At 39.2% G+C, this 19,103-nt stretch overlaps 1 protein-coding gene across 13 annotated transcripts in view; it reads right to left on the bottom strand.

Annotated features, from left to right (window-relative positions):
• ST3GAL3 (ST3 beta-galactoside alpha-2,3-sialyltransferase 3) overlaps positions 1–19,103 on the bottom strand; it is a 188,461-nt gene that overhangs the window by 141,726 nt on the left and 27,632 nt on the right. Inside the window, exon 2 of one of the 13 annotated variants that reach the window (XM_033516309.1) lies at positions 14,653–14,715. The exons of 11 other annotated variants lie outside the window; for them this stretch is intronic. The gene's annotated coding sequence lies outside the window, so the exon portion shown is untranslated. Of the gene's footprint in view, positions 1–14,652; positions 14,716–19,103 lie in introns of those variants that run through there. One more of the 13 variants, XM_033516311.1, reaches the window with a different exon arrangement.

Raw genomic sequence — 19,103 nt, 5'->3', positions numbered from 1 at the left:
ATTTGGATCTTCACAAATGAGTGATGATCCTGACCAACAAACTGCAGATTTGTAGGAGACAAACAAAGCCATGCTGAAAAACATCTGAAGTTTCATACTCCATGCACATCACTAGATAAATATTTTAAATGGGTACTGCTCTGAAGAGATGAATGGAAACAGCTCCTAAAAGCCCAATTGTGTTAAGTTCTTACAATCATGTAGGAGCAAATACACAGATTAATTTCCAATACAAATACTGTCCTTTGATTTCACCATTGAAGAAAATGCAATATACAAGCCTAAAACCAAACAGTGGCAATGCATAATGAGAACAGCAAATATAATCCACATTCAAACAAAAACTGTATATAAACTGTATGTTTACCTAAGTGCTGTTTCAAAATTTCAGTCAAGATTTTTATAGTAAGTCCCTCTGAGAAGCCACTAACCTTTTTTTCGCTTTTTGCAGATTCTCCCTGCAAGGATTTGTACAAATTTGTCTCAACCTATTGGAAACCAAAGAAGCTAAACTAGTAACTTCTCTTATCTGGGGTTTTTTTTTGTTGTTGTTGTTTTTGGTTTTTTTGTTTTGTTTTGTAGGGGGGATTGTTTGGGGGTTTTTTTTAAAGAAAAAAAATAAATAAATAAAAAATGCAAAACCAGACTTCAGCAATAAAGTAACTTAGTAACTTCCCCAAGAAAAACATGATTGCATGCTGCTTTGGAAGTGGTCCTGAGAAACCACAAACTGTCAGTCCCACTGGAGTTATAAGAGTTTAATAATAAAGGCTTAACACAGCCTCAGTACCACATACCATTACAGCAATACACTCCACAGGCCAAGCCAAACAGGGAATACAAGAATACATCACAATATAAGGCTGTGATTTGGCACATCCTTATTCAGACACTCAAGCTCTGAGGTCTGTATTGCTTTGTTATATGCATAATCAACATCTCTCATTCCACACCCCTGCTCTCCAGATACTCTGATGGATCCCTACAGAACTACAGCCTATATTTAATAACATTTAATGTAATTTATACCTCCAGAGCTTGGTCAGAGACCAGATATGCTGCAGAGCTCCATCAGCTGGCCTGGGGATGGCAACTGCAATAATATTATCTACTAAAATTTTGATTCAGAATCAGAATGAAAAAAGAAAAAAAAGAGGTGTTTCATTTTTATCACAGAATTAGAACAACATCCTTAAGGGTTTGTCATTCATCTGTCTCCATTTTTCTGCTGAGTACTGAAAAGTATAGGATCAAACATCCCAGTAGCCATCAAAATTTATTTTCTATTTGAGATCAATATTCTGGAATGTAACATACCAGAGAAGGAACATTTAACGCATAAAACTCTTCATAACTTGCTGACAAAAAGATCAATAACAACAAGAACTATTCTGATGTTTCACCTAGTCAGGAAATGAAGCTCACAAAAGCAGTGCACTCTCAAAGAACATTCTACTGTCAGGATTCATTTGGCAAGAAGATCTGTCTTAGAATATCTCCTGCCTCAAAGAAAAAATATTTTTAATAAGACCCTCTTTTATCATGACTTTGCAACATACTGGATAATTCTTATATCCAAAGAATTGAAGGGAACTGAATAATTTCACTTCTGTCTTAGAGATCTCATTTAGATATCTAAAGCATGAATATCCTTCCTCAGATTCAGAAAAACAACTGCCTACACTCAAAAATTCCTTGTCAGGGCAACAGTCACTTCCTAACACATTGTTTTGCATGCTGAAGATGAATTTAGGGAAGGGCTAAGTAATTTACTCCGTTAATGACAAATGCCATCCTACTAACTTATTAATAATCCTGCTTTTGTGTTAATGTTGGGCTTCCAATTCCCCCAGCTTGGTCTATTTTGCTGCACTAAGCTCTTTCTTCTATAGTGCCCAGGATTTCCCTGTTTGACACCTTTTTTCTGAACACAGTGAGATGGCTCTGTGTTAAGGGCACTAGTCACTATAATAAAATCTTTTGTACCACAGTTCAAGGATGTTCCAAGTGACTCATATTCATCACTTAAAACTCAAGACACTAATTAAGACATGGCCTAAGCTCCACTTCACACAGCATCAGTGATGGTCAAAGGAAACATATAATAATACCACTCTTACTGGTAATCTCAGCTCCTACACACATACTCTGTCAAAAACAATCAGTAGTGCTCCCATGTTTAGACACCACAAAGAATTATGATCTCAAGTTTGAGCAGAGTAATTCTAACATTTTCAATATCTAAGATGAGAAATTACATAAAAAGATGACACATACAGAGCACAGGCACACTTCCTAATCACAGATTTGAGAGCTAATAGAAGCAAATAAAGGGACTACAAGTTTTGGCAAGCAAAACACATGCAGGGTTTCAGTCCAGTGCTGTCTGCAGCTGATAGGAGACTTAGGTTCAAAGTTCAAAACTTAGTCCCTTTATGGGAAGAGAAAAGTCACTCAGCAACAGGACACATCTTCAGCAACAGGAAACATCTGATTGTAAAGAACATTTCCAATAAACTCTGTATTTAACTCTGTATTTAATAAATTGTCTTAAAAGAAAGCTGCACTAAATTTGAATGCCTGTCCTGTGTGCCACCTGGCTATACTTATTTTGGTATGGAGATATGGGAATAGGATAATGCTTGTTTCACATAATGTACCTGTAAGGGAAGATTCATCCTCATTTGAGAGCCCACATAATGGAAATAACTCATTCTTAACAGTAATTCAGTTATGCACTGTACAAATTAATAAGTTTCTGCATTGTTGCTCTAGCCACTATCTCTCTAAATACCATCCCCATTTACAAAGCACACAGCACTAAAGAAGGCCCCTAGGTTCTCTCTCCATTTTTGTGCCTGACCCAAAACACCCATTTTTTATTGACAGCTGACCTCACAGCCAAGCTTAGATCTGAACCCAAAATCCTTGGTCATCCACTCTGTCCAGACATGACGTCCCTTTTGTGCTTCAGCCTGGAGCCAGCCAGCTTCCACACCGGGAAACTTGACACGGAGCGCTGAGGCTCAGCACAAGCTCTGCTGCAGGGAGGGCAAGCACAGCTGGCTCTGAGTGAGTCTCTGCAAACTAAACCACAGCCAGCAGGGGTAATTTTGCTATAACCCATGCAGCCCTGAACAAGTCCTTTGATTAAATTGTTTCTCATCCATAAAAATAAACAGTCTGATTTTTTCCAAAGGCCCTTGTATAAAAGGCTCGAAAGCTAAAAATGGATATTTTCAAGTATTTCAAGTATTATCACTTGTCTGGAGAATTTAATGTGGCATCAAGGTCTACTGGTTACATTGTAAATAGAAAAGTCATTCTCTATCACCTTTCAATTTCCTGTCATTTAATTGAAAATACAGCTCTCTTAGTGATACTGAACTGGAGAGATGTAGTAATATTTCTTTAGGCAATTTTTATGCATTTCATAGAACCTAACCAACCTTTTTACACTTGCTGTTTTGTGCATTGCTCCTTTTTCATCAGGACGTTTGTTATGAAGTGGTAAATGAACTGAACAAGAAACAACATTCATGTTCTGAACAGATGTATTTTTAAAATGGTCTGAGCATGCCAATTTTCTTTATTCTGCAATGAATGAATGGAATGAAAAGATGTGGTGCCCTGCGCCAGCTGGCAAATGTTTCAGAAGGATATTACATTGCTATTGTCTTCAGCAGTGCCCAAATAACTGTTTGGTGGCAGCAAGGGCTGGTATGTTGTGCTCGTGAGATCAGTATTTATTTGGATCTACTACACAACTGTGCAGAGCCATGACCAACACAGGGCTTCACGAAGCATCAGGGACATGCAGCTCCTCTGTGTCCAACACAGCTCCCCATCCCAGGGGAAGGCCAACAGCACCTGCTTCTTACCTTGTACTTTCCAGAGGAGAGATGGACAGTTCCCAGAGACAAAGGAGAGAGAAGATCAAGGTGCTGCAGGCATTCAATGAAGATATACTTGGCTTTGAGGAACACTACAGAAGGTACAGAACTACCATAATGTCACAAAAACACCCAGACCAAACTCTACCAATAAAGCAGGTATCCAAGAGGTTGTTCACTTGACAATGAGAAATCCTTTCTAGCTAAACCCAAACAGATTCTCAGTATTTTAAGGAGCTCTTAATCTCCTAAGCCAAGCCTCATATTTTGGTTTCAATTATTACTATAGCACAAAGTTAGTCATACTCCCAAATTCCATAGAGGAACATGCAATAAATTACAAAACAGTACAATTTCTCTCTTTGAAGATAACAATCTGTGGCCAAGACAGAAAATGGGTACTGGCAGTTGGGGAATTACACAGCACAGAGAAAATTAATTTTGTATTTTCATATTGCAAAAAAAAAATATATATCTTGTTAGCTTAGATGCTATAAAACACAAAGCATTTATCATTTGAAATAAATTGCTTTAGTCTTGTTGCACTTTTTCTAAATATGGACATGGGCTTTTACCTTAATAAAACACAGTTTGTGTCTCAAACTTATATATACTCACACAATTGTCACAGAACTCTGGAAGGCTGATGCACATAAATGAAGACATTTATATACAATTAATGACAATCAGGACAACAACTATTTTAATAGACTGGTCTTGGTTTTATGCTTACTGGAGCCATTCAGCTATTTTTGTCTCCCTTTCCCCCACATGCAAAAACCTTTTCTGAGCTAACTCTCTTCAGTTTGTTTGAAAATTATCTACAACTTATGATATTTAGCCAGTGGTTAAAAGCTTCCCAAAACCTTAAAGCACACATCATCTGACCCACCTACCACAATAACTGCCAACAAGGTCGTATGTAGAGTTTTACAGTGAGATTTGTCATCTCTCCTGTCTCTGCCTGGAGCACAAACAAATGACAGGAAGGAGTAAGATACGAGGCATGAGCATAAAACATCCAAATACAAGTGATTTAGAGGCATTTTGTCTAGAAAATGACCACACTTGAATTTCTTTTGCATTGCAAGGACCTAGATTATTTATTAACATGAAAGGTGATGCTGAACAGAAAGTCTGCCGGATCCATTTTTCACTCATGTATTTTGCAGTTTGGGGTCAGGGGGAAGTTTGTGGGAACTTGTTTAACAGCATCGCCACAACTGATTCTAAAATTTGAAGAGATTTCTGGCCCATCAAATCCTAAAATTTAGTAAGTTTCCAAAACATGCTAAAACTTCCAAACTAAGATTTTGATTTCAGAGATCCTACACAACATGTGATTTTATAGGTAGTGGACATACTCAGAGAGATATGGAGCATAAGTTCTTCCCAAGCTGACTGGCTTGAGGAGCAACTTGTCTTCACCTTACTGACACACAAACTGGTCAACAAAGGGCATTATGCCTACACAACCTAAACCAAACACTGACACAAGCAAATCTGAAATAAAGGTGTTCCCACAGTATCAACTTGACTATGAAAGTGCCTATACTCAGAGGAAATAAACAAACTAAAAAAAGCCTCCAAACCAAAAACCATAGTAACTGAACTATGCATATATTCTCATTTCCTATTATTTTCTTTACATAAGTGTTTGATTTTAATTTAAAAAAAAAAAGTTCACCAAAACATAAGAAAAATAATCCAGGGATGCACTAAATACTGTCAATAGTGCCTCATTTCCATGTGCAGAAATTGCAGGACAATGAAAAACTTATTGAAATAGCAGCTGCAGGAGTGGAAGTTGATCACCACACACACCACTCAGTCCCTGGACAAATACAGCTGGAGATAATCTAAAGGAAAAGCGTTCCTCCTATCACACCACATACAAAAATACAATGAATCCCTTTAAATTATCACTTGGCAGAGAAACAAGCCAGTGAGGAAAAAAAAAAACCAAACAAAAAAACCCCAACCAACCAAAAACAGCATTAAAATAATTTCAAGGCACCCAGAAGGTTAAATAAGAAGAAACATTGGTTCCAGTCTAAGATCAATGGAATTAAACTGCTGAGCACCTCCCTGAAGTGTTTCACAAAGCAAGCAAGATCTTTCATAAAAATTAACTCATAGGGTAATTTCCAAATTAGCAGCAACTAAAAATCAGCAACCACTGAAAAGGGAAAAGGACAAAAATAAAACATGCCGGTCTCACCTCCAGCTACAAGAATTTTTACTGTCCATGAATAAATTCTACCAAAAAGATCCTTGTCAATCAGACTGAAGTTACAGTGACACAAAGCTTGTGTACAAAACTGGAATAGGCAGTTAAAAACCAGAGAACTGCAGAAAGATACACTCCATCCAAACATAATGGGTGACCCTATTCAGGAAAGCCACAAAGTCTCTCGCATCTTTGCTACAAGCAATCAAAATGCCTCTGGAAAACAAAACTAAACAAGAAAACCAAACCCAAAAACAGAAAAAAAAAAACCCCAAACCAATCCACATCAATGGACTACTTTAATGAAAATATCAAGACAAGGGATAAACTAGCTTAAGAACAGTAATCCAGCATCCAGCGTAGCAGCATCCTGTGAAACTGCCAACTCTACTTCAACAAAAGCTGAAACTCAGAAATTAAGAGATGCCAAGAACAACTCCCTTTCTAAGTCAATTTCCACAAATAAAATCTACTGTAATCTCAGAAAGACAAAACTTCCACAGCGCTCCACAACAGACTCCATTCCTTATTAGCATTTCAAGCCACCTGCTGAAGTATGCTTCCAGCCAGGATTTCACAGGCTCACTGGGATTCACAAATTTTAGAGTTTCACCAGTTCTGGATTACTCCACTAGCAGAACTTGTTATAAAAGGCAACAGTCATTTTATTAACCTTACTCTAAAACAGCTGCCTCATCTAACACAACTTCATTTGACTGGCAAAAAAACCCAACAGCTTGGTGTTGGCAGGTCTGGGATCAATACAGCAATGGAAAAAGGCCTTTTCTTGGTTTGTGACAAGTCATCAATGTTGGCAACTTTTTGGCCCTAAATTAGACTATGAAATTGCCTGCACATCTGAGCAGATGATAGGGAAAGAGAGGAGAGGATTAAGGGAAGGGAGATAGCAATGAATAGGGCATTCCAAAAATAAAGAATATTGCAGAAGCCTGAGACAGCAGGTCACAAAACACAAAGGCCTGCTGGTCACTTGGAAAAGGCAAACTGTGTTGAATAGCTTAAGCTGTTGGGTTTTAGAGTCAGGGATTGGTTGTAGAGGAAGAGGTTCTTAGGTTTTATGAGGTTTTTCGACTGTAATAAAAGAGTGACTTTCTCAGGCTGGATAACCTTGACATTCCTTTTAAACCATACTAAAACAAACATACCCACCAACTTTCCCAAACCAAATCAAGAAATGGCAACACTAACCATCATAGATGCTATTCAAGGCAATACACAAACCTCAGCATCTCAAGGCCAAGGACTCCATATGGAGAAATGCAAGCCAAAAGCAGGATTTAGGGCCAACTTCAAAATTGCACATATGTAAGAGAACTGCAATCACTTTAAGATCCTCACTGCATCCAAGCAGCTCGTTATCACCAGCCCCAGGCCCACAAGACTTCAGAGAAGGAAATAAAGTTATCAGTTGCAGCAGAGCACTTTCTCACAGCTGGTTTTAATTAAGCTAATTTGGCAGTAGTGATTGACAGCAAGCAGAGCCTTCCCAAATTACTTTCCAAGCATTTTTGCCAGTATTTCACCATCTGTGATTACCAGGATACTTGATACTAACTAGGATCTGTCTGAAGTTCAGTGTGTCCACTCTCCCTTAAAATCATCTGGTACAGCCACTGCTTACAGGTAATGTGGTGTTGGGAGAAGATGCAGAACTTGAGGAAAGGTATTGGATAAATTCCACTGAGAAAACCACTCCTGAAAAAGCAGACAGATCACTTGCCAGAACCCTATCATACCTTGGCCATACCCATGGTACATGAAACTTAAAAATGATCACATGGATATGGAGGAGATTTTGGAGCTGTAACAAATAGAAGAGCCTATATAATTTCTAGGCTAGTTGTGTAGTTTTGTGGATACATGCAAGATAGGGCATGTTTACCACAAAGAAATGCTTTAGGTTATACCATGATGCCAGAACAAACCAGGGTATGGCTAGACTGTGCAAATTTAAACCCCATTAAAGGAATGAGAAAGGTTCTAGCAAGGGAGTAATTTTAATGGCATCTAACTACATGGAATTTTTTTTCTAAGGTAAACCTGTGACCAGCAACTGGAGTGGGAGACACTAATGGTATCAATACCAGCACTGGTACATGAGACCAACATACATAAGAAACGGACCAGTAAATATAAGTCAAGAACATTAAAAAAACAAAAAGAAAAAAAATCCCAAATTTTCCTTCTGCAGGAACATTTAGCATGTACCCACACCTGGTCTGACCTGGTCTGTGTGGTTCACTCAAGGTATAAATATCTGATATAAACACTAGTTCAGATTAAAACACTGACCTGGCCAACTCTAATAAATGCAGACTGCTGACACTAAAGCCAGGGTAGTTGCCAGGAACCAAGCCTTAAGTCTGAACCAAGGCAAAGGAAACAATGAGATTTGCAGGATCATAAGTCTGGGCTTCACAAGAGCAGAATTCAGGAACCAGCTTCAGAAAAATCCACAGGATATGTGCCTCAGGAGAAGACGGTGCAGGAGAGTTTGCTCATTTTGAAGAATGACCCTACTATGCTCAAGATTCATAGAGCCAATGTGCAGAAAATCAAGGAATGGTACCAGGAGACCCACATGGACCAACAAGGAGCTTTTGACAATACTCAGATACAGAAAGGATGCACATGAGGTGGGAGCAGGGTCAGGTGAGTGGGGATGAATGTAGAGACACTGCCCTAGTGTGCAGACTTGGGAAGGTCAAATCCTGCCTGGAGCTCAAAGTAGTCAGGGACAAGAAATGCTTCTACAAGTAATTGAGCAGTAAAAAGGAGACTAAGGAAAATGTGGGCCTCCTGACGAGAAAAAAAATATGGAAAAGGTCTGGAGAAATGGGCAGGCAGATCTCACAAAGTTCAGCAAAGAAAAATGCAAAGTCTTGCTCCTGGAGAAGAATAACTATGCCCTACAGGCTGTGTGCCAACCTCCTGGAAAACAGCTTTGCAGAGAAGGACCTGGGAATCCGGGTGGAGCAGCTGAACAGAGCCAGCAACATGCCCTGGTCACAAAGGCAGCCAACAGCCCCCCCCAGGGTGGGGGGACCCTTCCCCTGGCTCAGCACCAGGGGGGCTCTGCTGCAGGGCTGGGGCACTGCTGGGCTCCCCTCGACACACAGACACACTGGAACCAGTCCAGTGAGCTAAGATGATTAAAGGATTGAAGCATCTGCCACGAGGGAAGGCTGAGAGAGCTGGGATTGTTCAGCCTTGAGCAGAGAAGGCTCAGGAGGACCTTAGTAGCATAACCTGATGGGAAGGATTAAAGAAGGCAGAGATGGGCCCAGAGGTGAGGTGCCCAGTGAAAGGGCAATAGGCAATGGGAACAAACTGAAAAGCAGGAAATTCTGTTTAAACCTAAGAAAAAACCCCACATCTGTACTAAGGGGGTGCCTCCTAGTTACAACTATTTTGTGACTCTGTAAAACACCCTTGTGTTCTAAATAAGTATTACTCTTAGAATTTTAGTGCAAGTACTGCCCCTCAACTGAGACTGCTTCAGAACAAATTAAATGCAGAGGAATCAACTGCAAAAAAAGACAAACCTTCCAGTTTTCTGGTAATACTATGTCAGGCAAAAATTCTTAACGATGCCTTAAAAAAGTGAGAACTCAATTTATCCCAAATAGAGCACAGGGTAAATCTAATAACTACAAGGTTAGGGTTCACTTAAAAAGAATTTCCTTCCCAGTATAATGAAATATATTGTTAATGGCTACTATTTGAGTCCAGGAGTGAAAATCCAGCCATCCTGCTGAGGTCATGATTGTTACCCATAATAAACTGGGTTTTACTACAGGCTTTCACAAGCAGCCAGTTAAATACAATGGCCAGGAATTGAGTTAGAAGGATCTGGGCAGTTTCTTTATGGTTGTTCAACATATTCAACATGACTGAAGTGCCCCACACTGACAAATTCCCCCAACAAATTTCACTCCTCAGAAAATTTCAAGCAGGTGGGTTTATTTTATTTGGATTATTATTAATGCCCTGCATTCTTCTAGTGAAAATTTACAGTGATGCCACACAAGGCACAGCTTCCCACCACAGCCCCAAACAGCTCATTCCCCTATGCCTCCTCCTCTGAGCCATCACAAGGACTCTCCTGGCTGAAAGCTCATACTGCCTTTGGAATGCCTTTCCATTTTGGTTTTCTGCTGTTTTGCAGTAGGCTGGCATTGTTTGCTATGCCATCAGTCAAAGAGAAACAGCTGGCTCAAGGTAAGCTGTAGAAGTAAGGGTTAGGGTTGAAGCACAAAGAATGCAAGTGATGTTTCAAAACACAGTTATAGCCAGTGCTAGCAGTGTTTCCCATTGCCAAAGCCCGAAAGCACATAAATACCTTTCTATCCACTCCTCCTCCACTGTAGCTCTACCCCTACCAGGCATCTTGTTTCCTGCTCACAACAGATTCCATCACTAAAAACTACCTATTATCCCAGAAACATGCAGAAGAATGAAGACAGATTGGAAAAAGTTATTGCGGCCTATGAACATTTTTTCTTTTTCAAGCCTGTCTACATAAGGTCATCTCTCCATGAAATCACACTGTAGTACCTGTAAAATTTTCCATGAGGACAAGCCATGATGAGAGGTAGACTCAGCACATGAAGTGCTTCAGTGAGTTTGCGGCTATACCGATTAAATCTTGTACCTACAAGGGGTGTCTTCTGACACCGTGGCTTAGATCACTTTGCAAAGCAGAAAATTTCACTCACAAAGTAGTTCTTTTTGCCAACTTAATATCAGATAAGCCTGCACCAGAATTCCATGGAATCAGATAATGGTTTGGTTTGGAAGGCATCTTAAAAACCATCTTGTTCCAACCCCCTGCCATGGGCAGGGACAACTTCCACTAGACCAAATTCCTCAAACCCCTGTCCAACCTGGCCTTCAAAACTTCCAGGAATGAGACAGCCACAACTTCTCTGGGAACTCTTCCACTGCCTCACCACCCTCACAGTAAATAATTTCTTCCTAATATTCAGTCTACACCTACACTCTCAGTTTGAAACCATTTCCATAAGTACATTACAGCAGAGTGAGAATACAGCAGTGACCAAACTGAAGGTGTCTCGCTTCCATCAGGATTACCAATTCCAGCCACAAATTAACACCAACCCCAAGGCCACATAGGATACTTGGGCAGCAAAGCAAAATTTAGGAAACTTTCACATCCTGTGTGGCCCAGCACATCACTGCAACTGCCCCCAGCACAGCTGTGCCATGACAACTGCTCACAGGCTGAGGGGAGGTGGTAAATTGGATCACTGAAAAACTGCACAAAAGTCACCAAAAATAGTCCTTAAAAATGTTACTATGTAGTCACTTAGAGCAGATTTACCACAAAAATCAACATAGTATGTAACTGTACTCTCAGAAACTTAGATTTGGAAAGCTCAGGTCGTTCTCACAGAACTGAAATGATCCCTGGCAAAACGGTAACATTCCTTAACATTCCTTAAAAGCGGGTCTTAAATAACAGCCCACCTGTTGACATTCAAATAAAACACAACTTTGGTGAACAGCAGCCAGAGACTGTGCAAGAATGTGGTAAATAAAACACAGGAGAGAGAAGGGCTGTCCAACAAGAGATGGAATAATTGCAACTTTGTCCTCAAATTTTTATTGGGTTTTTTTTAATACTTTTATATCCAGTAGAAAAACTCTCTAGAGAGATCCAGCATAATCAACTCCTCAATCTAGAACAAAGAAGGAACAGTCTTACCACAACACTGAAGGACAAACAAGCTGTATCTGAATATACATCTTTGAATCACTTTTTGTGACAGCAAAAATAATGAGAAAACATTCATACTTAATTGGGGGATTCTCCACAAAACTACTTAGCAAATCCATAAATGCATGCTGTGAAGATGAGGCAGTGATCTAACAACAACTAATTACATGTCAACAGTTCCAGTGAACAACAAATTAGGAGCAAAAAAAAAAAATAAATTCCAAGCTCGGTGTGAAAAACCTCATTTTTTATCTTGCACCAACAGTACCCTCTGCCGTTCCAAAGCTGCACTGCATAAGGTGAAATCCAGCCCTGACCATGGGGAACACTCAATCCATCAAAAGCACCTACCTAGCTTTATCCATTCATTATCTCACTTCCTGTAAAGATATTCCAGATATGTTAGTTTTTTCCTACTATGAAGCCAGGTTTTGGGTTGGTTATGATGTTAATCTATTTATTGTCCCAAGAGTTTCTTCTGTGATTAGTAAAAGACAGTTTTAGCCTTAAAAATAATTTTTAAATTAACAAAAAGAAAATAAATTGAAGGCTATCCTCTAAGGAAGACAAGACCCACTAAACACCCCAGTAATATTTTCTGGATCATTTCTGTAAAGCCAATAGGGGGTTTTAGATTTTAAATTCAGTGAACCAGTCAAGAGCCACACATGAGACAAATCCAAATATTCTACCACAAAGTTTTTCAAAAAGCAACTTAAAGGCTACATCCCATCTTGCAAATGGCCCTAGGGGTAACAACACAGGAAGACTCCCGTACTTCTGATATCCTGCAATAACCCAGCACACACATGTGGTAAGAAGGACCATCACGCTGCAGATGCAGCACAGCAAAAGCAGAAACAGGGAGGTGAGGCACAGTCCCATAGGCTTTCCTGTGATGAAGATTCCAGACCCATCCACACAGGGTCACTGTGAAGCTTCAGCAAAAGCCCTGAAGCCGAGGGGACACCACCCTCACAGTGTCCAGCTGATGATCTTCATAAGCAGAGAAATTCAGAAATTGAGAGTACTACTGTTCTTCTCCCCTCGTGTGGAAGGCAGTGTGAGGGAGGATAAGCACAAACTGTATGAGCACTACAGGAGAAGAAATGCCCCCAAGTGTGATTTGAAGCACAGGCATCTCACCACAGGCAGCCTGTATGAACAAGCACAAGGAGGAAAAGACATACAAGAGCAAGGAACGCTCTAACTAGATTACATGCTTAAGATGACCGTGCCAAAATTGAACTGTCAATGAATACACTGAAGTATAATCCAGAACTACAGGGAAAAAAACCAAAAACAACACAGAAAATATAACTCCTTCAGTATAGAGAAGAAACAAACTTGTACAACTTGCAATGGAAAAGAAACCTCTACTATCTGATCTCAAAAGCTTTTCAGGGCAGGGTGACACATAACAGAAAATGTCTACAGAGCTTAACACCAAAAGAAACGGAACAAAACATGTTGTCCTTAACTATACTGTCAACAAGAGACTTCCACCCAGTGCAGTGTCTTCTTCTGAAGCGATGGGAGGCAGCAGTCAGTTGCCTTTGACCAAAGGACACAACTTTGAAGCCCCAAAGATGGTTCAATATCTTTCCATCAGAGCAGACTTAGAACCACATTTTCATACATTTCAGAGCAACAGCAACATGACTTCCAAGTGTGTGGCAAGTATACAAATATTTGATCTTGGCAAGGGAAGAAAGTACTTCTGAGGGGACTCCGTGGTGTTGTAATGAGTTATGGTGAACAGCAGGCTGATCTGAATTGGCACCACAACACTGAAACCCCCATGTCTTTGCACTGAAAAGCATCAACTAGAACACAACTGCAAACCACATTTTTCTATTCCAGTCATGAAGATAGAGCCTCCAAAGAAATACGTGCTGGAGTACCACACTCCAGAAACATACATACAAGTTAGAGATTATTTACAAGTAACAATGTTTAATATTTTAAAATTTTTAAAAATTTCTCCACTAGAAAGATTATAAAGCCCAAATATGTAGAAAATAAGACTGCAAGAAGTTTATCAACTAATCTAAAACTCACAAACACATGTTGAGGGGAGAAAAAAAATTAAAACGAGAGCATGAAAGTCAGAGAAGCTTACAAATGACTTCATTGTGGTCAAAGTGATTTAGAGAAGACATCAGGAAAAATCTGTCTAGAGGGAAGAACAATTAAGCACTGGGATAGGATGTACCAGTCTACATGATTAGATTTTATAGAGTACTAATAATATATGTTGGAATAAAGAGATGTCAAATATATTATTTCTAAAAGCCCAGATAAAGACCTCCTGTAGTTCTTTCCAGGGCTATTTGCTACAATTTCCTATGAAGAAAAAAATTCCGAATAGCCATTATTAAAATATACAGCTTCTGAAACAAGTAGTAACATTTAAGATCAGATAATCAAGAAAACACACAGTATTAGAAATGAAGCATATTAACCTAAAAAGCATAGGACAATAATTTTTCAAATTAAGTGTTTACTAAAGTATCTTAGAAGGTACCTAAATGTTACACAGAAGGAAAGGAAACTGCCTTGTACTCCAGCTCACTCCCTGCTGCTTCTTAATGCCAGTGAGGTGGCTGGACTAAATGACAGAGTGCCAAGAGTACAAAACTACAAAAATGCAAGATAATGGCACTGAGGTACATAAAATAAATATTAAAATAAGTTAAAAATAAATAAAAACTGTGTTTTCAAAACTTAAATAATTATTTTGGAACTTAACACTATCCCTTTCTTACCTACAGACTGACTGTTCAGGACTAATATTCTCACTTGCTGATATTATCTTGTTGCTCTCGGTGCTTTAAAAAAAAAAAAAAAGAGATAATTAATTTTCAACCAGTTTTAACATTAGGACAGAAATAAGGAAGGAAGCTTCTGCTTTATGGCCAAAGAAACATTATTCTTCAATACAACCCAAGTCCTAAGAAGGTTACAATCACAACAATGCAACTACTTTCTCTGTACAATTGACAATTATCCCTCTAGAAATTTGAGACTGGTTCAAGCCTGTCCTTTAAGAGAAGCCAAAAAACCATTTGCCTTGATGAAGAAACAACACGGAAGAAAAGAGAAATTAAAATTATTAACACAGATTTGCTCCTATCTTCAAGATGAAACTTGCAATATGCAAGCACCTCCACGTGTTTATAATCCTGTCAGAGCCCAACATTCAACATGCAATTGCAGGGGATTTATACCCCACGTGGTTCCATGTAACTGCATTCCCCAAACGTTTAATTGGACCAGACAGACATTCCAGAGATGAGGGTTCACACTGTACAGGACACAGGAAGGGAACCACCCAGCAATCAACACAAAATGAAGCCTTCTGGAAACATTCATCCCACCAGCTCCCACTGGACATGGACAAAGGAAATACCACAAATAATGCTTTTTAATTAAAATGTGTTATAAAGTGTACACACTAGGAGGAACTGATAAAAAATATTATAAGACAAAATATCTTAGAAGAGGAGTACACTTACTTCTCAACTCCTACTAAAAGAAAAGAAATTTTGGTATTTGTTATGGATTAGTAGCTTTGGAAATTTCATCTTTCAAGGACAATAAGCGGAGCTGCTATGAGGAAGAGACAACCACACTGTTGGTGCAGTCACTGCAGGCAGAAAGACAGACAATTTTGTGCAATGGCTAAAAGGACTCAAAAGGGAAATGAATCGGGAACATACAACACTCTGGTTGCCACCAGCATATATCTTATTGCACAATTAATGAAATACCTCCAGTGTTCCTACACCACAGAGCTTTGAATCAATGAAGCAATTCATGGGAGAGATTTAAACAGCTTAGTGTAGATGCCTGACTGAAAAAATAAACTACCTCAAAAATAGTTTGGAAAACATCATCTGTGCTATAGCAGGAATTGCAGAACTTGAAGAAAACTGAATTGAAGAAAGATGTTCAGAAAGTTGAAACACGGTCAAATAAGCAATACAAATGCTCATAAGGATTAGAAAAAACATACACAAGTACACAAGGGAGACTTCAAGGACACCACTCCTTTTGGATGCAACACATTGCAGTGCCCAACACCCTCTGAAATGGGCTGCAACCCCACTATAGTCACTTCAGTAATGAACAAACCTATGTTCAACACTCCAGATAATTCCACATTTTTAGTCACAATCCAGACATGCCTATCATTAATAGCTGGCAGCAGCAGAAGTCATTAAAACACAGCAGTGTTCACACCCAATCCAGCTATTTTCAGCAGCTTTGCCTTCTCCAGCAAGAACTGATTACAACATGCATGGCCCCCCTTGCAACCATCATCTTCACACGAGTCCTCAGCTTCTGATTACACCGCAGTCAGTAACAGCCATCCTCTTCAGTTCTTTGTTATCCTGAGCTTACTTAAACAGCTGTGTGTCAAGCACTCAGAGCCTAAATTAGAAGTATTGCACATACAGCCACTGTCTTTCCTCACTGACCTTCTCATCTGCTGACTTCTGAAATTTCAAGAGACAGCCCTGATTACTTAGGTAATTACTTCTCACATTGTCTTCTGGTCCTTGCTTTATACCTACAATTATAAACCAAAAAAAAAAAAAAAGTGTAGGCATATGGAACACATATTCAATTCCCACTCTATCCTGCAAGTTCTTCAGGGGAAGGAAGTGACCATGGCCACAAGTTACAGATTAGGATGTTCTGACTGGACATTGGGAAAAATGTCTCTAGCAGAGCACAACGGAACAGGTTGCCCAGAGAGGGTGCCTGGTACTTGAAGTCTGTTTTTCTACTCATCACTCTGTTCTATACTCCCTTAAAAGTAACAGATTTTGGACTGATTCCCTTGAGAAGCAAAAGGTCTTTGTGACAGCAATATTAACACCTACATTGTTATTGTATATTCAATACATTCAATATTGTACGTTCCATATTAAGTGTCCCCTCATTTACCTGACATTTCTTCAACCAATTCCCAATATGAGCACCTCCAGTGCAACAAATGCACAATAAAGAGGTGTCTGAAACAGAAAGTGAGGTACCCAAAAGTATACAGAACAATTTAACTGACACAAAACAGCAACAATGTTTAGGACAAGGGATACAGGAATACCCAAATATAAAAAAAACCTCACACCACTCCAAATGACAATGAACCCTCTGTTCTACTACCTCATGCCTGGTCCCTAGGGAGGGCTACAGACAAACAAGGGATTGTGCAGGGATTGTGCAGATGATCAAACACCAGGGCACTGACAAGGCCTGTGAGGACAGACTGGGGCAAGGAGCTTGTTTAGCCTGCAGAAGACAGTGCCTGGGGGAGGCCGAAGGGCAGCACCTGCAGGGAGCTCCCGAGAAAATGGAGCCTGGTTCCCAAAGTGCCACATGGTGACACGATGAGAGACAGTGGGCACAAGTTGAAATGAGAGGTTTGGACTGATGGGTGTAAAGAAAAGTCTGTTCACCACAAAGACAGTGAAAAACTGGAAAAGACTGGACAGAAAGGTTGTGCAGCCTCCGTTCTTGGAAGTTTTCAAAACCTGACTGGATAAAGACTTGGTCTGAGCTGATAATTGATGCTGCTTTGACCAGGAGATTGGACTGGAAATTTAGATACATTCATTCCATCTAGTGTTATCCTCTAATTTTGCAAAGTCTTGCTCTGTTCTTAAAAACACTTAAGATTTTTTAAAGGTGTTTTAAACCTGAAAGAATTGAACATTAAAACTTATCCATGTAGATTTATTTTCCTCTAGCTTACTATATCTGGACACATAATATAAGATGGAAAGGGTTCTTTTTCCCCACGTTTTACACATTACACATGTAGTCACACAAATGTTGGAGTGTACTGCAGTTATCTCTAGTAAAAGCTCTTTCTACTATTAAGCCTCCAATGATAATGGCTAAATGGAATCAGAAAGAAATATACAAATAACTCAGGTGAGAGATGCAAAAAAAAAAATCTGCCTCAAACAACAGAATAGAGATGGAGATTCTGAATATATCTAATATTTCTATTTCTGAATATGGCTAATTCTGTTATTTCCCAAGACTAATTCACAGTCTCACCCTGCTTTGCTAGAATAAATCTACTTTCATCTTCAAGCTGATCTCATGTCAACAGTTACAGTGTGCAAACCTAAGAAGTACAAAGATTAGTTGCTTTCAAAGAAATAATGTAGAATGTGCACTTAATCTTTCAGGTGCTTACAGCATAGGAAACATTTGGAAAAGCACAGCTTCAACTATAATATATTTTTTCCCAAGTAAGTTTACATAAAGAAGCTTAATATCTTGAAATACTATTCATTCTCCTTCCTAATCTGGCTTTCTACAATCTTGGTTAGCCACACATTCTTAGCCTTTCCAAGCTCTATGTAGATGCTAAATTATTTTCTGAACCCGGGTAAATTCTTTAGAGTCTTAATGTAATTTCTACCCAGAGTTAAACATTCACTACCCTCTCTTCTTAATCACCTTCTGAAAAACATAAACAAATAGAATACTTTGCCATTCATTTAGGGCAATTTTATCAAGCATTTCTAGAAATATTAATTATCTTCCCCCCTTCTTTTTAACTCATTAATGTTTTAACTAGGCTTTAGGGGTGCTTTTTCAGACAACACCATTAGTCTGGAAGCTCAATACTACGTGAAGATGGTAACAGAAGCTCTCATATAGGTTTGCAAAGTAGTCAGACAAGTTTATGTCTGAAAATCTTAACAGGCACTATTATGTAAAAAGATAGATAATATCTATCTCAGGAAACGAAAGGTCACACACACTGCAGGAAGACAGAATAGGATGGGAGAAACAACAGTGCCTGCTAACACCACTGCCAGTTTTCTGAGATATTCTGCTGCTTGTGCCTCTGTTCTGAGCAGCCCCAGCTGTCCTTACACCAAGACTGTTACCAGTGACAGAGGGGCAGAACTCACCTATACAGATTTTGCCATGAAACACAAGAGACATATAAACAGATGTGCTTCTTAACACAAACTTGTCTCCCAAAACTTTTCTTTTACTTCTTTCTTTAAAGTTTGTGAAACTAAGAGCAGTAGTTGTTTTAATAATTATAAACATGCCCTCATCACTTGTCAGAGGACTGCAGCATATTTTCATCGTCAGGTCCCATATAAATTCTACCTGAAGCAAATTATCAAATGTGTTTTTATTTTCCTCCTACTTCAACCTCTGCAGAAGGATCTGCAGG

The sequence above is a fragment of the Parus major genome, chromosome 8, assembly GCF_001522545.3.
Source record: "Parus major isolate Abel chromosome 8, Parus_major1.1, whole genome shotgun sequence".
Taxonomy (NCBI): domain Eukaryota; kingdom Metazoa; phylum Chordata; class Aves; order Passeriformes; family Paridae; genus Parus; species Parus major.
The sequence above is the reverse complement of the archived record's forward strand: the minus strand, read 5'-3'. Positions and strand labels throughout refer to the sequence as shown.